Here is a 25,318-nt window from a genome sequence, read left to right as displayed (position 1 = left end):
GATACTTTTTTCAAAATATGATGCTGGAACAACTAGACATCCACATGAAAAAAAAATAGCTTTGACCAATACCTTATTACACAACAAAAATTACTTGAAATGGATCAAAGGCCTAAATATAGTCTTCAAACTATAAGATTCTAGCCAGGAGTGGTGGCACACGTTTATAATCCAGCCACTCAGGAGACTGACAGGAGAATCTAAAGTTCAAGACCAGTCCCAGCAACTCAACAACAACAAAAAAACCCTGGGGGGGGAGGGTAGTGCTGGGGATGCAGCAAAGATAGGAAAGTAGGACCCATACCCCCCACCCCCCCACCCCATGATCTACAAAAGGAAGAAATCTGGCTGGGGATATAGCTAAGTTAGCTGAGTGCACACCTCGAATGCACAAAACCCCGGATTTAATCCCTAGCACAGCAACAACAAAGGAAGAAATAAAATGGACTTCATTAAAATGAATACATTCTATTCTGTGAAAGACAGTGCTAGGAGAACCAAAGATAAATCAGACTGGGAGAAAATATTAGCAGAACACTTATCTGATAAAGGACTGGTATACACAATATATAATGTACTCTTAGAATAATCTAATAAATAAAAAGGGCCTAATATGGGCTGGGGTTGTGGCTCACTGTGAGGCACTGGGTTTTATCCTCAGCACCACTTAAAAACAAATAAAATAAAAGGTATTATGTCCATCTACAATTAAAAATATTTTAAAGGAGGGGTACAAACATTTGAATACGAAGATAGAGAAATAGGTGGCAAATAAGTCCACAATAAGATAGGCAGTAAATAAAAACAAAAATGATATATTACTATACATCTACTAGAATGGCTTTCAAGGAAATTAAATACACTAAAAAAAGACTTCTTAAAGTGTGTAAGAACTTTAATAAGTTATACCCGGATGACATGCAATTAGGTGAGGAGAAACCTTACCAATTTACGAACAGTCTCCCTTAAGGCTTTCTCATCTTCAATCATAATGGCCAGGTCTTCCTGAACAGTTGAAGCCACTACAACATCTAGTACATCAGCCTTAGATGCCATATTACATATCATCTCATCATGGGAAAACACACAGTAACGGTGAAGCAGGCAGTAATGCTCCACACACTGTCGGCCTAATGGCAGCTGTGTTGAAAGAAAGGAGGAGATACACTCATCTTCTATTTCCCAAAACTTCTAACTTGTACTATCAGTTAATCAAATGTCGCATTCTGGGTTAAAACATTTATCAACTCTAAAACCAGACTAAGATACCAAGACTAGACCCAGACCTTATATATCTTTGGATCTCAAAGATCTAGCATATTGGGTACCTTAGTTGAAAAGTGGTATTAAAAATATCACCAAATATCACACTATAAAATATCATACTAGCATGTATGAAGGCAATGGAATCTCAGCACCACATATTTTTTTTTAAAAAAAAGGTCCATCAACAACTAAAATATACTTTTTTAAAATATTCAACTTTATAACTAAAGGAAACCAAATGTGTCAGTAAATTGCAATACTGTGAATAATTTAAACCAGTATGGACAAAGTTCCAGACCAGAGTTTCAGAATATTAATCAATAGCCTCCTTTCATCCTTAAGTCAGGATACTGAAGAGGCTAAAGAAGGTCACTTGAGCCCTGGAACTTGAGGTGAGCCTGGGCAACATAGTGAAACCCCATCTCAAAAGAACAATAATCAAAAACAAAAAACAAACAAACAAAAAGTCACAACAACAACAAAAAATAAAGTCTTGCTACAAAAGAAAGAAAAAGTTAGTGGAATTAAATAATTGTGATTATATTACATATGCTTGATTTACAATGTGGTACAAAGAGCCCTATCTCTTTATGGACTGGAAAACAATTTGCAGACTGTCCAGCTGAACATCAACGGGTTATAGTAACAATACACAGGGCAGGTTTGAAAGCATTATATTCCATTTCCACAGTTAGAAAAAGCTCACTAATTTGTAATTACATACCCAGTCAACAGTGCAGAAGTTAACAGCCTCAGCAAAATTAAACCCTTGGTTAAAACCACTGTGGTAAGCTCCTGGAAATGTAATCACAAACTCTCCAGCACACTGATTCGTTCGATAAACCTAAAAAGACAGACAATTAGAGATTTTTGAGGTTCTCAATTACACTCTCACCAAAGATAATTTGGACATAAACTATTAGGTGATTCTCCAAAACATGAAGCTTTCTGCCAGTTAAAACTGAAGAAAAAAGAAAAAGAAAAAATATAGATAGAATGTCACCTAATTTCTGCCACAAGATGGAGCAAGTACCCCAGGCTACCATAGTTAGTTACTCTGAACAAAAAATATGGCTTCCAATACAAAACTTTGACCACATCCAGGATCGATTTTTTGATCATTTTTCTAAATGCAGCTACCATAAAGAATATCCTACTGAGTATGATGGTGTAATCCCATTATCTCAGAAGGTTGAGGCAGGATGATCACAAATTCAAGGGCATACTCTGGAAGGCAAGCAAATTGGCAAGACCCTGTCTCAAAATTTTTTAAAAAATTAAAAAATTTAAAAATAAAAGGGTTGGGGATGTGGCTCAGTGGTTAAGCATACCTGATATCATTTAAAAAAAATCCTAATGTAATTTCATTAGCCCCAAACAGGATAGCCTACCACCAGCTGAAGATTCTATTTCAAGAATATCATAATAGGGCTGGGGTTGTGGCTCCATGGTAGAGCGCTTGCCTAGCTTGTGGAAGGCCCTGGGCTTGATCCTCAGCACCACATAAAAACAAATAAATAAAGACATTGTGTCCAACTACAATTAAAAAATATTTTTTTTTAAAGAATCTCATACAGAGCTCTTCCTGATTTGGATCTCAAATTTACTTCCTATCATTCCACTCTTTGGATTAACCAAACACCAAAAGCACCTGTATTATTCAAGGCACACAACTTTTACACTGAACTTACATAAGAGCACACAGCTTTTTAAGCCTCTGTATCTCGAATTTATGGTTGTTCCAACTGTGGTCAAGACCCCAAAAAAATCAGAAATTCTAGTGATGGGGCCCAGACATATGCATGGTAATGACTCTATTGGGGTTCTCATAAAGACAGACTGTGTCACATGAGCAAAATCCTTTCTATCTGAACTACTTTCTTCCTCTCCTACTCTTTGCCAAACACTGATAAGCAGAAGTTCAAACTCCTACTTCAGATGGCATCTAATTTATAAGCCCTTTCTGAATCTCAATAGTCTACTTGACACTAACAAACCACACCACCCTTTCCATTTTCTACATAAACTTTGTCCCTTTTCCCCTTAAATTGTGAATCCCTATTGCACAAGGAGCTCACAAGGAGCTCATTTATCTATTTTGTTTGTTTGGGGTACAGGGCATTAAACTCAGGAGTGCAAATTGGCAAGACCCTTTTATTTTTGAGACAGGGTGTCGCACTAAGCTGCTTGGGACCTCACTAAATTGCTGAGGCTGGCTTTGAACTTGTGATCCTCCAGCCTTAGCCTCCTGGATCACTGGGATTATAGGTGTGAGCCACTGCACCCAGCTTATTCATCTACTTCTGTAGGTCCAGAATGTAGTCTTGCATGATTTGCTCAAATACTAAAGAACTAGAGCCAAGTCTTGCATTGAGCAAGCTACTTTTGACAAATGGGGCAAGACCAATCCACATTGGGCGGGGGCAGGGATCAATGAGCAAAGTACTAACAATGAAAGTATGGAAGAATTTTAGTACTTATTGGTCATTATTTTATCAGTTATAGCCCATGCATAACTTATGATACCTCAATGAAATGTCTTTTCAGTCTATTCCCATTGACTAACTAACCTGTGATGCCAAAACAGATAAAATTTAGGTCACAGCAAGATCAAGAACTCACTTTAGGGCTGGGGTTGTAGCTAAGTCACAGAGAATTTGCCTAGCACATGTAAGGTATTGAATTCAATCCTCAGCACCACATATAAATAAATAAGTAAAACAAAGGTATTGTGTTCATCTATAATTAAAAAAATAAAAATAAAAATAATTCATTTTAACACTATTAGTCTATCATTTACATTTTATTTAGCTAATTAGGATGGACTCTTCAATTCCATACATCTCAATATAGACTCCCAGGCTGGGGATATGGCTCAGTTGGTAGAGTGCTTGCCTTGTATACACAAGTGCACAAGGCCCTGGGTTCAATCCCAAGCACCAAAAAAAAAAAAAAAAAAATCAATATAGACTCCCAAAATATCTTCAGAGTATTATCCAAAAGAAAGCAAGCATATGAATGTTACTTTATGTAACAGCAATCTCAGAGAAAATATCCACAGCACCTTCCAAGTCAAGACTGGGAGCCCTGAACAAGCTCAAGACCTAGAAGTAAATTTTCACTTAAAATAAAACTTGGGGATAGGGGTACAATATAAATAATTTCTATTAAGAATGATACTTTGGTTCACCATTCAAAATGAAGATCATATAGATTCAATATAATTATTTTTCAAATAGGGACAGAATATAAAGAATTCTAACACCACTCTATTTATAACAAAATCTAGCCATTTTCATAGTAAACTATGTATACTGACAGATCATTTAAGTTTTTGCTTTAGGGCTGGGGTTGTGGCTCAGCAGTAGAGCGTGCAAGGCCTTGGGTTTGATCCTCAGCACCACATAAAAATAATAAAATAAAGGCATTGTGTCCAACTACAACTAAAAAATATTTTTTAAAAAAAGTTTTTGTTTTATTGATTGTAAGACTGAAGTCATAAAAGAAATTCAGTCTAGAACATATTAGTGGTCAGAGTTGCACAACCTATGAATATACTAAAGCCATTGAATGAACAATGAGAAAGAAAAAAAGAAAAATATCACACTTTTTTTTTTTTGGCAAAGCAAGACCATTCAGTTATCCAGGTATTAGCTGCAACAAATCAGTTTCTGTGGTATTTGAGTGACTACCCCCACTGGGTTAATGCTATATATATAATACCAACTTGCATCAAGCACCTGTTTCTGCTATGAAGTATCCTATGGAAAACAGGTAACCAAATCAACTTCATTAAAAAGTAAATAATAGGGAATAAATGGTGAATTAGTAAGTTGGAGTGATAGGAGGATTAACCAGAACATACAGGCACTTCATGAGTCATCAGGGTATTGGGGTTCATGATGGTCACAAGCTGATGGAGGAGATCTGGTTGGGACACAAAGAGCTCTGGAGCTAGTTTCTTCATTACATTTTCCAGCTGCTCAGCAGCATACCCTGGTACTCCATACAGGTTTTTGGCTCACCCCTGGAAAGAGATTATAAAAATAAATCAATCTGCAATACCAACACAAAACAAAATGTTAATCAGTTCGTATTTTTCAGACCCTGCTGTGTAAGACTTAGTTACAAAGGAATGTTCAAATTGAGGAAGTATCATTATAAATGTGATCTGAACATACGTAATGCATTTTCTACCTTCAAGTATAAGTGTAAGCATGAGACTTTCTAGCTGAGGTCCATTCCTCTCCCAGCTCCCACTTTTAACTAACTAACCCTTTAAAAAAATGCAGATATTCAGAATTTGTAATAATAAGGGATCTACAAGATATGAAGTTCCACGGTTTCCTACAGCAACTGACAAGAGATGGCAACTCTCCATCTTCCTCTTCCCTTGCCCATTCTGACAGATGAGGTTACATCAAAAATGATAAGGCAATTAGCACTTCTAAAGAGCTCTTATTCTTCAAAGCATTTTCAATTGTCAACCAATTAATCTGTAACATCCCTGTGAGATATGATAAATATCATCTTCACTTTACAGCTGGGAGTAACTGCCCAGGGAGTAAGAACTGATGCCATACGTATATATGCCATCTCTTCTTTCTTGTGGTACATTCTTGAATTCCTTATATAAGGATTTAAGTGAATTATGAATCTTCAAATATTTTTATATTTAGAAGCAAGATGAATAAAGGGGGGAAAACAGATGTGAAGAAATGGCTTTGAGAATAGAGATCCAAGTATCTGCATCCACAAAATTGACAGACACAAGGATGAGGTTCCCTCAAAGTGTTGTGGTGACAGAATTCCACCCAACAAAAAGGAAGCTGGCATCCCAAGGACCTGGAAGATACTATGTACCTATAGCCTGCCTCTATTCCCAAATTGCAATTGAATACAATTTTCTATAGGAAAGTACATTCCAAAGCTTTTTTAACCATTCTATGAGTAAAAACTTACTCCACAGAAACAGGCTACACTTCTCAGGCTACAGTGTACAATTTAGAGGATCCATGTACTTTCTAGAAAGCTTTATAAACTACTACTGCCTTAATAGGATGCCTATTATAATAGCAGTGAAAAAAACTAGCTCATCAGTCTTCAAACATAGCTGAGACATATTTGAGAGGAACAGAAAGTTTTTCTACCCGGTTTACATACTGCTTATAATTTCTATGTGGGATTTCTCACCAGTGCAGGTATTTGATGGAATAGCTCCAATGGTCTTCAATATGCCAACAGAATGAAGAAAAGCACATTCCCACATACAACCAAGGGAGTTTCATGCCACATATATCAGCAGTAATATGGGCAAGGACAGACTGCTCCATCACTGGCATATTGTTCAAATTCCAGCCACTATCAAGATATTCCTAAAAATAAGAAAAATGAGGGTAAAGTTTTAGCTGTACCATGTTAATACTTTAGAATTCTATTTCCAAAGGCTGTCTGGAAAATAATTTCCTTCCAAATAAAAGGGAGAGGGAAGTAGAGGGGTCAACATGCTCAATTTTAGGATGCCCGTAGATTAGTTCTGCCTCATTTGAAGCTTTATATAAATGGACTTGTTCCAGGATTGGTGGAAAAGGCTGTAATCCTAGTGACTCAAGAGGCTGCTGCAGGAAGACTGCAATTTCAAAGCCAGTCTGGGCAATCTAACAAGACCCTGGATACAGAGATACTAATGTTCAAAAATAGGCAAAGTAATCTTCGGTATTGGAAGTCAGAATAGTGGTTATCCTGAAAGAGGTAAAGTAATGAAGGAGAGAGGGCAAAGGGGGAGTTTGGCGCGGATTCTTAATTCTTATTCAACTGCTGGTTACATGGGTGTGCTTAGTTTGTGAAAATTCATCAAGCTATAGATATAGGATTACCCATTTCCTGTGTGTGTTAGAATATATTTATATATTTATTTTTTTTGTTTACTTCCTAACAGGATAGAATTTTTTTTAAGAAACCTGATGGTGTAGAAAACAATAGACTCATAGACATAATTTTAAGATAAATAAATAAATAAAACTCTTAGATTTTCTTCAGAAGGAGAAATTAATTTATACAATCTGAAGGCAAAGTTATTTTCCCTTATCACCATGATATAAAATGTAGTGGTACAATTAGGACTAGAATTGTTCTATTGTCTTCCAACTTTTCTTGAAATCACTAAAAATCTGATAATTAAGGATCTGCTGAAAGTAATAATAAATTACTTCAAGGACCAAACAGAATTTCAATAAGTACTTAAACTTTCAAGCCACATACATGGACTTTCATTTTTTATAATAAGGATGCTGGGGTTGCGGGGGTGCTGGCTGGGGTTGTGGCTCAGCAGTAGAGCCCTTGCCTCACATGTGCAAGACCCTGGGTTTGATCCTCAGCACCACATAAAAATAAGTGAAATAAAGGTTTAAAAAAATGATCCCATTAAAAAATAATAATAATAATAAGGATGCTATTAATCCAGTAGCAGGCTCTTTAGATCAAGGATATGCTGCATCATAGCTTTAAATGCACAAGTCTCCCTCAAACTAAAAGTTCCTTACTATTTGGGCCTACCTCGTCCTCAGGTGAAAGTTTGATTTTTCCATCTCGAACAGGAAAACCACTTCCAAATTCTTTTGAAGCAATATCAGCTCCATATTCCACTGTGACATCCTCTTCGATAGTGCCTACCAATCGCCAGAATTCTTTCTCCACAGTTCTGTGGGAACCATCTAAAAATATAATAAGAGGAAAAGGTGAGTTTTCTTACTCAGTTACAAACTGCCTATGACTGATGTAACTAGGTAAATTAATGACAGGAATCATGGACCAGACTTCTAAGGGAAGATTCTCTCCATATCATTCCATAATTGATCCCAGGCAATTCAGGAAACATCTTTATTTTCTAAAAGGAATTTTATAATTAAGGAGCATTAAGAGTTGGGTACAATGGTGCAATGCTTATAATCCCAGAGACTCAGAGTCTAAAGCAAAGATTGTAAGTTCCAGGCCAACCTGAGCACCTTTGTGAGACCCTGTCTTAAAATATAAAATACAAAGGGACCAAGGATGAAGCTCAGTGGTAATGCATGCTGTGTTCCATCCTGGTTACCAAAAAAAGAAAAGAAACGGCAACATAAAAATTAAGAATTCAGGGGCTGGGAATGTGGCTCAAGCGATAGCGCGCTCGCCTGGCATGCGTGCGGCCTGGGTTTGATCGTCAGCACCACATACAAAGAAAGGTGTTGTGTCCGCTGAAAACTAAAAAAATATATATATATTTTTTTAAATTCTAAAAAAAAAAAATCAAGAATTCATGTTTCTCTATCACGAACCTGGCTATGATTATAAAAAGTAGCTAAAGAATGTAAAATGCTGATATTCAAAAATTGGGAATGTTTGTCTTTTCAGAAATGTAGTACACAACTTGGTTGAGGACAGTATAAAAATAATGGTCATCTGTGTTTAGAATGATGCTTTATACTTCAAGAGGCTTTTGAACACATTGTCTTTGAGTCCATCCATTTTTTTTACTAGATATGAAAAGAAGAGTAAAGTAGGTAATGATGATTAAAAAAAGAGACAAGGGTGCAGAGTATGAACAAAAAGAACAATTAATTTGGGCAGAATGCCCTATAAAAAGGCACCAGACTGTCAAGGATCTGTTGATATCTGACTTGAGTACACAGTCAAGTAAGTAACTTAAACATCTTTCATCTTTTAATTAAAATAAAAAGCCAACCATAGATAGGTTGCAAGTCACTAGAATTGGCTGAGCAAAAACTGGCAAATACTATAATATACAAGGAAACAAAAGACCTAAAAATTAAAATGGAGAATAAATATAAGCCAATTAAATAAACAAACATTTTAGCTAATGTTGGTGATAATAAAGAAAAACAGGCTAATTAATATATACTGCTGGATGTTGGGACTGGGAATATAGCTCAGTTGGTAGAGTGCTTGCCTTGCATATACAAGGTTCTGGGTTCAAATCCCAGCACCACACACACACACACACACACACACACACACACAAGTAAAGCTGGAGTGCCATAAATTGATGGAAATGTGGGGGTAGGGTAAGGAATAAATATTCTTATTATGAGAACATTAGATCTCAGCAATCATTCAAAGAACATAATTCAATTACAGAGATCAACATGGATGAAGTGTTTGCTATAGCATTTATTTAGAACTGAGGAAGACCCCAGCTTTAAATAACCAGAATTACTAAAGGAAACCATTTAGTTTTGTCATATTCATTTGATAGACTATTAAATGCTGAATGAAGCATGCTTATAGTGCTAGGTGAACCAGGGAGAATTAAAACAAGAATCCTATGAAGTTCATAATACTAACTTACATGCAACTAGCTAATATACAACAAATGCATTCCCAAGGCAAAGCACACAGCTTGGCACATAGTAAGTTGTCAATAAATTTTTGCTGTATTCTTTAAATTACATGCATTGGGCTAAAGGGACTGTAGGTGATTTTCTTTATTGCTATTTTTACTACTGCTACTGTATAATCTCTGTGAAAAAGGTATCTCTAGTGAAATTCTTAGATGAATCAGAATGCATTTTATTGTGGAATTTTAATATCATTAAAAATTAAAAGTGTCATTTCTGTCTCCAAAGTTATTAAAATCCTCTATCAAAGCAGTAAATGTGTACATACATGGACTGGCATGTTGAAGTAATCAGATTTGAATGCATCTTCCATTTCCCCAAAAGTACGAAGGGTGTAGTCCCTGGCTGTTTGTTCAAAGCCAAATGCTTCTTGTGGTTTACTACATTCCTGCAAATAAAAAAGAAAGTTTGTGTTCTAGGTGGCACCTGAAAATGTCAAGACTACAAGTCTATCTGGTCAATCATCAAAAGGACAGATTTTCTTTAAAAAAAAAAAGTTTTATTTTTTTTTACTTCTATGCAATGTCTCCGTTTAAAAAAAAAAAAATCAATCTGCCTGAAATTTGAAGGGTGTTCTAGCAAGCAAATAAATTTACTTAAATAATCACATCTTTGAATAATTTAAATCTCTATAAAGAAGCATCCTAGGCTGGGCATGGGGAAGCTGAAACAGAAGGATAACAACTACCAGGCCAGCCTGGGCAAATAAGTGAGATCCTATCTCAAAATAATAAATTTAAATGGGGGGATATAAAGCAGTGACTAGGAATATAGCTCAGTGGTACAGTTACCTGAGTTCAATCACCAATTATTAACTCTTTGTCCCCAAACCCACATACACACACAGAAAAGAGGCAGCCTAAAACCTTGCTTCTTTCAGAACCAAAAAAAAAATGTTTTCAATAATGAGAGGAATAATGTCCTTCAGAGAGTTAAAACTAAGAAAAAAATCAACACATAATATATCATCAAAATAGAGATAAAACACTTGATGGAAGTAGAATGGCTCTCTGAACAGCATTAGTTAATTATATCCTAACTATGCCATCAAAAACAAACACTGAGCCAGGCACAGTGGTGCATGCCTATAACCCCAGCAACTTGGGAGACTGAGATAGGAGAATCCCAAGTTCAAGGGCAGCCTCACCAACTTAGCAAGGCCCTAAGCATCTTAGTAAAATCCTGTCTCAAAATAAAAAATAGAAAGGATCAGCAATGTAGTTAATTGGTAAAGCAACCCTAGGTTCAATCCCCAGTACTAAAAAAATAAAACTAAACATTGAGAAGTTAGCAGGCAGTTACAGGTGGCCCTAGATTATAGAAAATTAATGAATTTGAATATTCCAGACCATCTTGCAAGTTCAACCCTATTTTTTTCAAAATATTTTTTAGTTGTTGATGGACATTTATTTTATTTAGTTGTATGTAGTGCTGAGAATCAAACCCAGTGCTACCACTGAGCCACAACCCCAGCCAAGTTCATCCCTATTATCCACCTTATTATATAATCTAATCCTAACTCAAACATAGTATTCAAGTGACTGTTTCATTATAAATAGTATAAAATAATCCTCATAAAAAGTGATGGCAAGTATCAGTAAATACACAAAAATACTTTAAAAAGTAGATCACTAAAATTGCTTATGTAATGTAATTTCATTTGTTTAAAATAGAAGAGAGTCTGGATGAATATACACTGATATGATGGTTATCTATGCACTGTGAACTATCTCTATTTTCAGTTGTTCAGTGTTTCAAGAATTCTTGCTAAGAATATGCAGTGCTTTTTAGAATGAGATTTTTTTAAAAGCAATGTAATTATATCTTACATTTTTTTTTACTTCCCCCCCCCCTTCTCAGCCACACTGTGGAATTTACTTCTAAGACTTCTATCCTATTCAGGGTCAATCCAATTTTCTTCCTGAACTTCACTATTATCCATTGCCAAATCTAAACCACCAGGCAAAAAAAAAGTACTCCAGAAGACATTTTCTAATGTTACCACTGTCTTTAATTTTTACCTGAGCCAAACACTTAGGACACCTCCAGTCTCCCTTGGGAACATCATGGAGTGGTGGAATCAAGCAAAAGGTATGGTAACTGTCATCACAGCCATCACATAAGAGAAGCCGGTCCTCATCATTGCCACTGCCACACAAGAGGCTGACATACAGGTCCACCTGCATCAATGAAAAAGAGGGTAGAACAAAGCAGAATGAGCTATTACTTGATTTAGTGAAACTGTAAGAATGAAATGGATCTAAGACATGTATGTAGTCTTTCCAGCCTGCTTCCAGTTGTACAACTTCTATAAGGGATATTTAAAATAAAAAAAAACCCTTCATTTTCTTTCTTTTTTTTTTTAAATTAATTTTTATTGTAGGTTGTTCAAAACATTACATAGTTCTTGATATATCATATTTCACACTTTGATTCAAGTGGGATATGAACTCCCATTTTTACCCCATATACAGATTGCAGAATCACTTCAGTTGCACAACCATTGATTTACATATTGCCATTCTGGAGTCTGTTGTCTTCTGCTGCCTTTCCTATCCTCTACTATCCCCCCTCCCCCCTCCCCTCCCCTCTTCTCTCTCTACCCCCTCTACTGTAATTCATTTCTCCCCCTTATATTTTCCCTTCTTTCCCCTCACTTCCTCTTGTATGTAATTTTGTATACCCCTGAGGGTCTCCTTCCATTTACATGCAATTTCCCTTCTCTCTCCCTTTCCCTCCCACCTCTCATACCTGTTTAATGTTAATCTTCTTCTCATGCTCTTCTTCCCTACTCTGTTCTTAGTTACTCTCCTTATATCAAAGAAGACATTTGGCATTTGTTTTTAAGGGATTGGCTAGCTTCACTTAGCATAATCTGCTCTAATGCCATCCATTTCCCTCCAAATTCTATGATTTTGTCATTTCTTAATGCAGATTAATACTCCATTGTGTATAAATGCCACATTTTTTTTTATCCATTCGTCTATTGAAGGGCATCTAGGTTGGTTCCACAGTCTTGCTATTGTGAATTGTGCTGCTATGAACATGGATGTAGCAGTGTCCCTATAGTGTGCTCTTTTTAGGTCTTTAGGGAATAGACCGAGTAGTGGAATAGCTGGATCAAATGGTGGTTCCATTCCGAGCTTTCCAAGAAATCTCCATACTGCTTTCCAAATTGGCCGCACCAATTTGCAGTCCCACCAGCAATGTACAAGAGTACCCTTTTCCCCACATCCTCGCCAGCACTTGTTGCTGTTTGACTTCCTAATGGCTGCCAATCTTACTGGAGTGAGATGGTATCTTAGGGTGGTTTTGATTTGCATTTCTCTGACTGCTAGAGATGGTGAGCATTTTTTCATATACTTGTTGATTGATTGTATGTCCTCCTCTGAGAAATTTCTGTTCAGGTCCTTGGCCCATTTGTTGATTGGGTTATTCATTATCTCATTGTCTAATTTTTTTAGTTCTTTGTATATTCTGGATATTAGGGCTCTGTCTGAAGTGTGAGGAGTAAAGATTTGTTCCCAGGACGTAGGCTCCCTATTTACCTCTCTTATTGTTTCTTTTGCTGAGAAAAAACTTTTTAGTTTGAGTAAGTCCCATTTGTTGATTCTAGTTATTAACTGTTGTGCTATGGGTGTCCTATTGAGGAATTTGGAGCCCGACCCCACAGTATGTAGATCATAGCCAACTTTTTCTTCTATCAGACGCCATGTCTCTGATTTGATATCAAGTTCCTTGATCCACTTTGAGTTAACTTTTGTGCATGGCGAGAGAAAGGGATTCAGTTTCATTTTGTTGCATATGGATTTCCAGTTTTCCCAACACCATTTGTTGAAGATGCTATCCTTCTTCCATTTCATGCTTTTAGCCCCTTTATCAAATATAAGATAGTTGTAGTTTTGTGGATTGGTTTCTGTGTCCTCTATTCTGTACCATTGGTCCACCTGCCTGTTTTGGTACCAGTACCATGCTGTTTTTGTTACTATTGCTCTGTAGTATAGTTTGAAGTCTGGTATAGCTATACCGCCTGATTCACATTTCCTGCTTAGAATTGTTTTTGCTATTCTGGGTCTTTTATTTTTCCATATGAATTTCATGATTGCTTTCTCTATTTCTACAAGAAATGCCGTTGGGATTTTGATTGGCATTGCATTAAACCTATAGAGAACTTTTGGTAATATCGCCATTTTGATGATGTTACTTCTACCTATCCATGAACAGGGTATATTTTTCCATCTTCTAAGATCTTCTATTTCTCTCTTTAGGGTTCTGTAGTTTTCATTGTATAAGTCTTTCACCTCTTTTGTTAGGTTGATTCCCAAGTATTTTATTTTCTTTGAGGATATTGTGAATGGGGTGGTTGTCCTCATTTTCATTTCAGAGGATTTGTTGCTGATATACAGGAATGCCTTTGATTTATGCGTGTTGATTTTATAGCCTGCCACTTTGCTGAATTCATTTATTAGCTCTAATAGTTTCTTTGTAGACCCTTTTGGGTCTGCTAGGTATAGAATCATGTCATCTGCAAATAGTGATAATTTGAGTTCTTCTTTTCCTATTTTTATGCCTTTAATTTCTTTCGTCTGTCTAATTGCTCTGGCCAGTGATTCGAGAACTATGTTGAACAGAAGTGGTGAGAGAGGGCATCCCTGTCTTGTTCCAGATTTTAGAGGGAATGCCTTCAGTTTTTCTCCATTCAGAATGATGCTAGCCTGAGGCTTAGCATAGATTGCTTTTACAATGTTGAGGTATGTTCCTGTTATCCCTAGTTTTTCTAGAGTTTTGAACATAAAGGGATGCTGTACTTTGTCGAATGCTTTTTCCGCATCTATCGAGATGACCATATGGTTCTTATTTTTAAGCCTGTTGATGTGGTGAATAACATTTATTGATTTCCGTATATTGAACCAACCTTGCATCCCAGGGATAAATCCTACCTGATCATGGTGCACAATTTTTTTGATATGTTTTTGTATCCGGTTCGCCAGAAGTTTATTGAGGATTTTTGCATCTAGGTTCATTAGAGATATTGGTCTGTAGTTTTCTTTCTTTGAAGTGTCTTTGTCTGGTTTAGGAATCAGGGTGATGTTGGCCTCATAGAATGAATTTGGAAGTTCTCCCTCTTTTTCTATTTCCTGAAATAGCTTGAAAAGTATTGGTGTTAATTCCTCTTTAAAGGTTTTGAAAAACTCTGCTGTATACCCATCCGGTCCTGGGCTTTTCTTAGTTGGTAGTCTTTTGATGGTATCTTCTATTTCCTCAATTGATATTGGTCTGTTTAGGTTGTCAATATCCTCCTGACTCAATCTGGGCAAATCATATGACTTAAGAAATTTATCGATGCCTTCACTGTCTTCTATTTTATTGGAGTATAAGGATTCAAAATAATTTCTGATAATCTTCTGTATTTCTGAAGTGTCTGTTGTGATATTGCCTTTTTCATCCCGTATGCTGGTAATTTGAGTTCTCTCTCTTCTTCTCTTTGTTAGTGTGGCTAAGGGTCTGTCGATTTTATTTATTTTTTCAAAGAACCAACTTTTAGTTTTGTCAATTTTTTCAATTGTTTCTTTCGTTTCGATTTCATTAATTTCAGCTCTGATTTTAATTATTTCTTGTCTTCTACTTCTTTTGCTGTTGTTTTGCTCTTCTTTTTCTAGGATTTTGAGTTGAAGTATTAGATCATTTATTTGTTGGTTTTTTCTTTTTTTAAGGAATGAACTCCAAGCAATAAATTTTCCTCTTAGAACTGCTTTCAATGTGTCCCATAGATTCCGATATGTTGTGTCTGTGTTTCCATTTATCTCTAAAAATTTTTTAATTTCCTCCTTGATGTCTTCTATAACCCATTGATCATTCAGTAACCTATTGTTCATTCTCCAAGTGATGCATGATTTTTCCTTACTTCTTTTATCGTTGATTTTCAATTTCATTCCATTATGATCAGATAATATGCATGGTATTATCTCTACTCCTTTATATTGTCTAATAGTTGCCCTGTGACATAATATATGATCTATTTTTGAGAAGGATCCATGTGCTGCTGAGAAAAAAGTGTAACTGCTTGATGTTGGGTGGTATATTCTATATATGTCAATTAAGTCTAGGTTATTAATTGTGTTATTGAGCTCTATAGTTTCCTTATTCAACTTTTGTTTGGAAGATCTGTCCAGTGGTGAGAGAGGTGTGTTGAAGTCTCCCATGATTATTGTATGGTGGTCTATTAGACTCTTGAACTTGAGAAGAGTTTGTTTGATGAACATAGCTGCACCATTGTTTGGGGCATATATATTTATGATTGTTATGTATTTTTGGTGTATGGTTCCCTTGAGAAGTATGTAGTGTCCCTCTTCATCCCTTTTGATTAACTTTGGCTTGAAATCTATTTTATTTGAAATGAGTATGGACACTCCTGCTTGTTTCCGAAGTCCATATGAGTGATATGATTTTTCCCAACCTTTCACCTTCAGTCTATGTATGTCTTTTCCTATCAAATGCGTCTCCTGAAGGCAGCATATTGTTGGGTCTTGTTTAGTGATCCATTCTGCTAGCCTGTGTCTCTTAATTGGTGAGTTTAAGCCATTAACATTTAGAGTTATTATTGAGATATGGGTTGTTCTTCCAGCCATATTTGTTTATTTATGTTACTAAACATGGTTTGTTTTCCTCTTTCATTATTCCCCCTCACCTTTACTGTACTACCTCCCGCTGTTGGGTTTTCATTGATATTTTCCCTTTCCTCTTCCTGTAATATTTTGCCGAGGATGTTTTGAAGAGCTGGTTTTCTAGCTGCAAATTCTTTTAACTTTTGTTTATCATGGAAGGTTTTAATTTCATCTTCCATCCTGAAGCTTAATTTCGCGGGATACACAATTCTTGGTTGGAACCCCTTTTCTTTCAGTGTTTGAAATATGTTATTCCAGGATCTTCTAGCTTTCAGAGTCTGTGTTGAAAGATCAGCTGTTATCCTGATTGGTTTACCCCTAAATGTAATCTGCTTCCTTTCTCTTGTAGCTTTTAAAATTCTCTCCTTATTCTGTATGTTGGGCATCTTCATTATAATGTGTCTAGGTGTGGATATCTTATGATTTTGCACATTCGGCGTCCTGTAGGCTTCTAGGATTTGGGATTCTGTCTCATTCTTCAAGTCTGGGAAGTTTTCTCATATTATTTCGTTGAATAGATTGCTCATTCCTTTGGTTTGGACCTCAATACCTTCCTGTATCCCCATGACCCGTAAGTTTGGTCTCTTTATGTTATCCCATATTTCTTGAATGTTCTGCTCATGGTTTCTTAACAGCTTTGCTGAGCTGTCTATGTTCTTCTCCAGTTGAAATACTTTCTCTTCATTGTCTGATGTTCTATCTTCTAAGTGTTCTACTCTGCTGGTAGTATTCTCAATTGAGTTTTTAAGTTGGTTTATTGTTTCTTGCATTTCCAGGATTTCTGTTTGTTTTTTATAACCTCTATATCCCTGTATAATTGATCTTTTGCTTCTTGGATTTGTTTATGTAATTTATTGTCGAAGTGGTCGAAGTGGTCTTTCATTGTCTGATTTTGCTGTCTAATGTCTTCCTTGAGACTCCAGATCATCTGAAGCATGTATATCCTGAATTCTTTATCTGACATTCCATCTGCTGCAGATATTACCTCTTCTAAAGTTGAGTTGACCTGCATTGCTTGTGGTCCTTTCTTTCCTTGTCTTTTCATACTGATCGCGTTTCTTTCTGCTTGGTGAAACTGTTGTGTTATTGATTTTTCCCCCTATATATTTATATTGCTCTTGTATAGCTGCAAAGTCTCCCTCGCAGGCTTTGGCGGTGGCTCTGCCCCTCCTCCAATTGAGGCAATGTGCCTTCCACGCCAGGAGGCCGCTGTACCTGTACTTTCGATGGGCCTGTTCTTTCGGTGGTCACAGGTCCGCCTACCTTGCAGGCGTGAGCAGCGGCTTTGCCCCTCCGCTGGCCACTAGGCCTGTTCTGTCTGTCGGTTGCAGATCTGTCTACCTAAAAGGCGCTGGTGGCGGCTCTGCCCCTCCCCCGATGGGGCGATGTATCTGGCGGGCCACTGGGCCTGTTTTGTCGGTGGTCACGGTTCCGCCTACCTTGCACACGCATGGAGCAGCTGTTTCATTAGTGCCTGGGCACACTCTCCTTGTTTGCCTCCCTCAGGCCCTAAGTTTGTAGAGCTTGGGGCTGAGAACCCCCAGCAAATTTGCTTACCTTCTGGTAGCCACGCCCCCATATCTGGTGCAAGAGACCTCAGTTGTCAGCACTGGTGGGAGCTGTAGCTGGGAGACCCGTGCCGCGCGGCTCCCGCCGGCTCCTGCGTCAGCGCCGCCTCAGCTCCCGCCGGTTCCCGTGCCGCTGCCGCGGTTCCCGCCAGCTCCGGCCGGCTCCCTCGCCGCTCCTGCTAATTTAGAATCCGCTGGGAAGGAATCTCTTTGGCCGATCTTTGATGACTTCCCCTCTCTGCTATGGCGGGCCCCTGGCTCCTTGCAGGAGTGACCGAAGGGAGAGGTGGAACTGGCTTGTCTCTGGTCTGACACAATCTCTGGTTTTAGATCCCAGTTCGCTAATTCATAGAGGCTTGGTTAGATTTCCTTCCCATCCTCTCAAGGGGGGGAGCCCTTTCCCGGGTGGGCAGGGCCGTTAGCAGAGCCGGAAGGGCACGTGCCTTCTGTCGGGCCAGGCGGGGACCCTTCTGGCTGCGCTGGGCCGCCGGGGGCGCCCACAGAGCCAGGCAGATGGCGCCCGCGTGGCTAAGAGCCGGGCGGGGTGACCCTTCGCAGAGCGGGCGGGCCGCCAGGAGTGCCGGGATGGTGGGAGCTGTCTGCCGGCCGGGCAGGGACCCTTCTCGATGAGCAGGGCCGCTGGGGGCGCTTGTAAAGCCGGGCGGCTGCAGCCTCGTGGCTAAGAACCAGGCGGGCGGGGTGGCTGTTTGCAGAGCAAGAGCGGAATAGCGGGAGCTGTCTGCCGGCAGGGCGGGGACCCTTCTCGCAGAGCAGGGCCGCCGGGGGCGCTTGTAAAGCCGGGTGGCTGCAGGCGCGTGGCTAAGACCCAGGCGGGCGGGGTGGTTGTTTGCAGAACAAGAGCGGAATGGCGGGAGCTGTCTGCCGGCAGGGCGGGGACCCTTCTCGCCGAGCAGGGCTGCCGGGGGCCGCTTGTAAAGCCGGGTGACTGCAGCCGCGTGGCTAAGAACCAGCCGGGTGGGGTGGCTGTTCGCCGAGGCAAAGCAGGGCCGCCAGGGTAGCCGGGATGGCGGGAGCTGTCTGCTGGCTGGGCGGGGACCCTTCTGCCGCGCTGCTCTGGGCCGCCTGCCGCTTGCAGAAGCGGCGGGTGGCCGCGGGATTGGACTCTGAGCCCGCGCTGCCGGTCAAGTTTCACTTGTCTGGGGCAAACTGTCACGTCTAATAAACTTACTAATTCTCGGCAGGTCTCCTTTCAACGGAATTTTGCTAGAAGATCCTCAGTAGGTAGAATGTAGCTGTTTTAATTGGTGTTTCTGATCCCGTTAATGTGGAGATATTGAAAGTGCAGCTTCCTCGCCGGCCGCCATGTTGGATCCTCAACCCTTCTTTTTCTATAAAAGGTATTTCATAATACTTCATGCAACCTCAGTTCCAAAATGTGATCTCCCAAGTTTCTGAATATTTTTTCTCAATTGTCCTATATTTACATTGCTACCTTTTGGTAGTTTAAAAATAAGTCTTTCAGGGGTGAGGTTGTGGCTCAGTGGTAGAGTGCTTGCCTAGCCCCTGTGCGGCACTGGGTTCTATCCTCAGCACTGTGTTTATATACAATTAAAACAAGTATATTTTAAAAAGCTTATGACCCAACCTTAAAAGAAAAAAAAAGTCTTCTAGAAGAATAAGGTGCTAGGTAATAATTACCCGCTAACCAAAAGTAGAATTTATGAAGGAAAAATTCAATTTTGCCATATTTAAAAGAAGAGAAGTTTTAAAGTTAATTAACTACATTAAACTACCACTTCAAATTCTAACTAAGTAAGGGTCAGTGTTTAAAAGTTCCCCCAAAATACCCACTGGTGAGGTATATTTACCGGTGTGGGAGCAGGAAATGAGGGCAATCAGAGCCTAACACTCTAGTTTCACTTTAAACAAAAGTGTCTAACAGAGTAAACAGCTCCCCATCTCTGCCATGTCCTACCCACTAATCCCTAGGCTCCTTTCTTCTTCTTTCCTTCCTTTCTCTGTTTTATATTTCATTTCTTTTTTCTGTTCCTTTCCCTTGCTAGATGGAAAGTTGGAAAACACCAAACTGATTTTTGAGATAGCCTTCAGCTCATTTGAAGGTAGGTTCGTTGATTCAATATATGATACAGCTCGTTTACTATTCAGTGCTCAACAGAATGTTCTCTAGAAAAACAGCTGCCCCTACCACCTCTCCATATTACTACACTGTCTTTATAAGGTTCTCGTGTATTTCTTCATTTACAAACTGATAGTATAAACTGACTCAAAAAGATCTTTTCATTGTCAGGCAGTAAGTTAACCTAACCTAAGTACGGCACAAAAGTATAAGCTTCAGGGTAAAGAGACTCAAAAGGAAGAAATGAAAGGAGAAAAGAAGAAATGGGGGAAAAGAGAAAGGAAGAAATCAACTCACAGCATTGGTGGATTTTTTAGATCGACTCTTGGGCTTTTCCTTCTCACTTTCTACAATATAATCTTTCTTCTCAGTGAGTTCTTCCTTGACGTTACTTTTCATTTCTTTGTCTGTGGGAGGCAATCCAAAGTTAGATCTTTCTGTATTATGCTGTTCTCTGCTTCCTTCTTCACCCCATCACCTCCTTCTTCCTTCTTTTTTTATATTGGGTATTGAACCCAGAGCTTCCCAAATCTAGGCAAGCACTGAGCTACATCCCAGGAAATTTTATTTTATTTTGAGACAGGTCTCACTATGTTGCATAGGCTGGTCTCAAACTTGTGATCCTCCTGCCTCAACATCCTAAGTAGCTGGGAATACACCGTACTCAGCTATGTTTTCTTTCTTATTTATGAATAAACTTTCTTACCATTTTTACATTTTAGAGTTGGACAACCCATTCGACGTCTCAGATTATGAGTTCTGGCTTCTGTTGTCTCTTCTGGCTCTACTTTAATATTCATGGCCTAAAAGAAATTATCATATATATGAATACTTTCTTTAAAAAGAAAGAAATCTTTAAAGAATATAAACTGTACAGGTTTATATAATCTTACAAACTATATCTGTTAATCAGGAATTCAAAAACACACTTCTCTCTTCCCTTGGAGACCACCTCATCTTTGAAACAACTCTTTTTTTTAATGTTTTTTAGTTGTAGATGGACACAATAATTTTATTTATCTTTATGTGGTGCTGAGGATTGAACCCAGTGCCTCACTCATGCTAGGTGAGGGCTCTACCACTAAGCCACAACACCAGTCCTGACACAACTCTTACTTAAGGTATAAAGGAGAAACTTAGAAGTTAACAGAGTATTCTCCACTATTTTATGTTTTAAAAAATAAAAATAAAATGAAATAGGCCCTTTCCCCACCAAAAATAACAATGAAAAATCAGGAACAAATTATGGGAAATATTACTACTCAAATTGGAAACAACTCTTATTTTCCTCCTGGAAGCTTATTTATTTTTGTTGACTTCTTTTCAAGGTCTACCAGTATTCACAGAAAATTCAGCTTCTAAAATTTTCTTCAATTCTTTTTACAAACCATCATTATAAACTATACTTTTAACATCAATAAACTATTAAGGACTTCCTTCTCATTGAGGGTATATAAGCCAGTCTTGGTTTTTATTGTTTCTCAAAGTACTAATATTTATTGGGTTTTGTTGTTGTTGTTGTTGTTTGTTTCTTTTTGCGGTGCTGGGGATTAGAACCGAGGGCCTTGTGCATGCAAAGCAAGCACTCTTACCAATAGCACTATATCCCCAGCCCAGTACTGATATTTTTTGGGGAAAAAAAACCAAAATTATTTTTGTGATCTGTTAACCAAGTAGTGTTTCTGAAACTATATATCACTTTGCCCTTGTTCATTCAGGTATATTAAGGATGTCCATAAGTAAGAGATTTTCTTCTAAAGGTGTCACTGAGGTAAGATGTAGGCATCCATATCCCAGGACATGTGTCTCAGTTATTTCATTATTTCTTTTATCTTTTTTTCCCCCTTTGGAGGGGGGTGTCCAGGGATTGAACTGAAGGGCACGTGACCACTAAACCACATCCCCAGCCCTATTTATATTTTATTTGCAGACAGTGTCCCACTTAGAGTCTCACTAAGTTGCTGAGGCTAGCTTTAAACTTGTGATCCTCCTACCTCAGCCTCTCTAGCTGCTAGGATTACAGGCATGTGTCTCCACAACCGACTATTATTTATTTTTTTTTTGAAGTAATGAGAATTGAACCAAGGGGCCTTGCTCATGCTAAGCAAACATTCTGCTACTGAGCTATATCCCTAGCCCTTATTTATTTTGAGAAAGGGTCTCACCTATGCCAGATTGGAGGGAAACCTGTGATTCTCCTGCCTTAGGCCTCCTAAATAGCTAGAATTGCAAGGGTGTGCCACCATGCCCAGCTTATCTACACAATTATTTTTTATTAGAGCATTATAGTTACACATAGTACTTAGGTTTATTAAAGATCAAGGATATGCTCAAAAAAACTGATTCTTTAATTAACAAACTTAATATGTTTATGGCTTTTGAATAACTATTTTCCTATTCTAGATAGTTTCCCTCATTCAAAAAATGGGGTTACTAAAGTTTTTCATATTTCCAACTTTTCAAAGTAAAAAAACACTTCTCTTATTTATTCATTTTCTCAGAAAGCAAAATGGCTGAGTCTTTTTTTTTCCATCTTTGTCAATGATTATTAAATAGTCAAGAGATTGAGAAGTGTGGTTACTGCAATATGAAGCTTCTCATTTCTAAATGTTCCCTATATATTCTGAATCCTAAAACATACATGCTATCAGACAGACTATACAGGAATCCAAAAAGTTTACACCTCTGTATGGAACAAGATAACTGAAAAAATATTCTTTCTTTTCCAGGGAAACTTCTTATCAGTCTTTTTACTATTCTCCTGATTTTCCTTTTATTTCACCTCATATATTTAATGCTACTTTAAGCTTCCCAATTCTCTCTCAGCTAAGTATTTGACATTGGTTCCATGCTACTTTTCAGTAAGTCTAAGAATTGTGGCTTTCACTCTCTAACCTGTTTTAAAAAACTAACAACTCCCCATCTTCACATCTCCCACCCTTAATCTCCAATGTATATCACCTTTGAAAGTACAATGGGCAGACTGGGGTTGTAGCTCAGTGACAGAACACTTGCCTAGCACATGTAAGGCACTGGGTTTGATCCTCAGCACCACATAAAAATAAATAAATGAATGTATTGTGCCCATATACAACTAAAAATTGAAAAAAAAGAAAGAAGGAAAGGGCAATGGGCAATCCAAATAGAAGCACAAGAACACCCATTCTTCCTAAGTATTGACTAGTTATAACTCAGCAGCTATCCAGGCAACATAAGCCCAGAAAAAGCTCTTCAATTTCTTATCCCTTTGCTGGAACAGTTCCCACCACCCCCACCCCACAAGCGTAAATGCTGGAATACACAAAGCCTCCTTGTGTGAGATGAATAAGTTTCAAAACAATAAAAAGCATAGGTACAGTTGTTGGACAGCCGTAGCACCACAATTCCACAATGCCTGCTAATGGACCTGGAGAAGCTCTCACCTCAGCTCTCATGCATTTCGCTCTTCAGGCTGGGGGACAGGTTTCTGAGGGCTGCACAGACTGCCTCTGGGGAATATCATGGGGTTTGCACTCCTTGTCCTTTGTGTCTGTGGTCAGGTCGGGCTTCTGTAGACACTAAACATAAAATAAATTGCATTAATGAATCTCCCTTCTTTTTTTTTAATCTGGTTTTGATGTATTTTTACATGGTACAATTATTTATGTAGATAACATACAGGTCTATTTTTTAAAATCTAAATACAAAGACAAGTTTGCATCTGTTTTAAAAAACTAACAACTAATAATATACACACATGTAATAAGTACAACAGCTTAAATTTTTTTAAACAACTAAATTTGGTTTCTTCAATTTATTTCATTGATCTCATTAAGTCACAGGAAACCACAGCAGGTTCCAGACACTCCCAAAGAGCCATTTGCAATTTCCCTTGCTTGCAACTGTCAATTAATTGAAGACAAGTTGTTAAAAAGACCCCTAATATGTTCCAAAAATAATTTCCTACATTAAGACTATCTTATTTTTCAAAAAGTGTTTGGAGTAATAAAAAGGGGAATCCAATAGGTTTTTTACAATTTTACCATCTTGTAGTTTTAGAAATAACTAAGCAATGCTGTCACCAAAATATACCACCTGAATTGAGAAAACAGGACATGTGACAAGCATTCCAAGGTTTGCATATCTCCAACAAAGTCTAACTCACAAAGCAAAGATTAATCAGTAGCTCAAAGCAATAACTGGCTCATCATACAAGTCTCTACTTATTCACTTTCTCCTTTAGTTTAATTCTAAGCTGACTAAAACATGGTATTTAATGCCAATACAGCATAACACAACAAAGTATCACCACTGAAGCTAATATGAATTTTAAGTTAGCACTTCCATTTCATAAGAGAACCCACAAACATCTTAAGCTTTCGGGAGGTGGAGATAGAGGAGATTAAACCCAGGATAATTTATCATTAAGCTACATCCACAGTCCTTTTATTTTATTTTGAGACAGGGTCTCACTTGGTTGCTTAGGGCCTTACTGTTTTAAGTTGCTGAGGGTAGCCTGCAACTTTAGATCCTCCTGCCAGAGGCCCAGAGTTGCTGGGATTATAGGTGTGCACCATCCTACCTTGCATGCAAAGCATTTTTTTTCCCGCCAGAAAGGTAATATGCCATGTCGTAACAAGGTTGAGAGGGAGGCACATCTCACACAGGAGCATGAACACCCAATCGTCACGCTTATGAACCGAAGGATCATGGCAAGCATTTTTTTAAAGTGAGTTCCAGCTAGGCAAAGTATGCACATTTATAATCCCAGCAACTCAGAAGGATCAAAAGTTTCAGGACAGCCTCAGTACCTTAGTGAGACCCATCTCAAAATAGAAAATAAAAAGGGCTGAGATTGTAACTCAGTGGTAAAGTTCCCCTGGTTTCAATCCCCTATACCAGCTGTGCAACACCCCCTGCAAAATGTTCCAAAATGTAACCATCTAGAGGTTTTATATCATTTGTATTTGGTATGATAGGTACCAAAATAACAAAATTCCAGAATTATTGGCATTATGGATACCACTATTACCATATAGTCTTATTTACATGTTTAGCTCCTTTTCCTTTACATTTGCAGAGAAAATAGAGACGCTGTGGGGAGAATAAACAAAAGAAACCGTAGAGAAACAAATTATCAGTCTATTTTCTAATGTTTAAGAAATATAATATATAAAACAGAACATCAAGTGATTACTTAATATCAAGTGAGGAATATACCAAAGACACAACAACATAGCAATACTAAATATTTTGTTCTTTCTAAGTGATTTTATTTGGAAGTCAATTATTATATCATTAATATTATAATTAAACAGTCTGAAAAACTTATGAATAAAATACCAG

General features: G+C 38.0%; 1 non-coding gene and 1 pseudogene across 1 annotated transcript; both read right to left on the bottom strand.

Annotated features, from left to right (window-relative positions):
- Window positions 1–25,318, bottom strand: part of LOC143640005 (lysine-specific demethylase 5B-like) — a 62,634-nt pseudogene that overhangs the window by 20,814 nt on the left and 16,502 nt on the right.
- On the bottom strand, window positions 24,580–24,680 carry LOC143389813 (small nucleolar RNA U13). Its single transcript, XR_013090173.1, has one exon. It is a non-coding gene; the product is annotated as a small nucleolar RNA U13 (small nucleolar RNA).

Source organism: Callospermophilus lateralis, unplaced genomic scaffold (assembly GCF_048772815.1).
Source record: "Callospermophilus lateralis isolate mCalLat2 unplaced genomic scaffold, mCalLat2.hap1 Scaffold_105, whole genome shotgun sequence".
Lineage (NCBI taxonomy): Eukaryota > Metazoa > Chordata > Mammalia > Rodentia > Sciuridae > Callospermophilus > Callospermophilus lateralis.
Note: the sequence above shows the minus strand (reverse complement) of the source record. Positions and strands in the feature narration are given on the sequence as shown.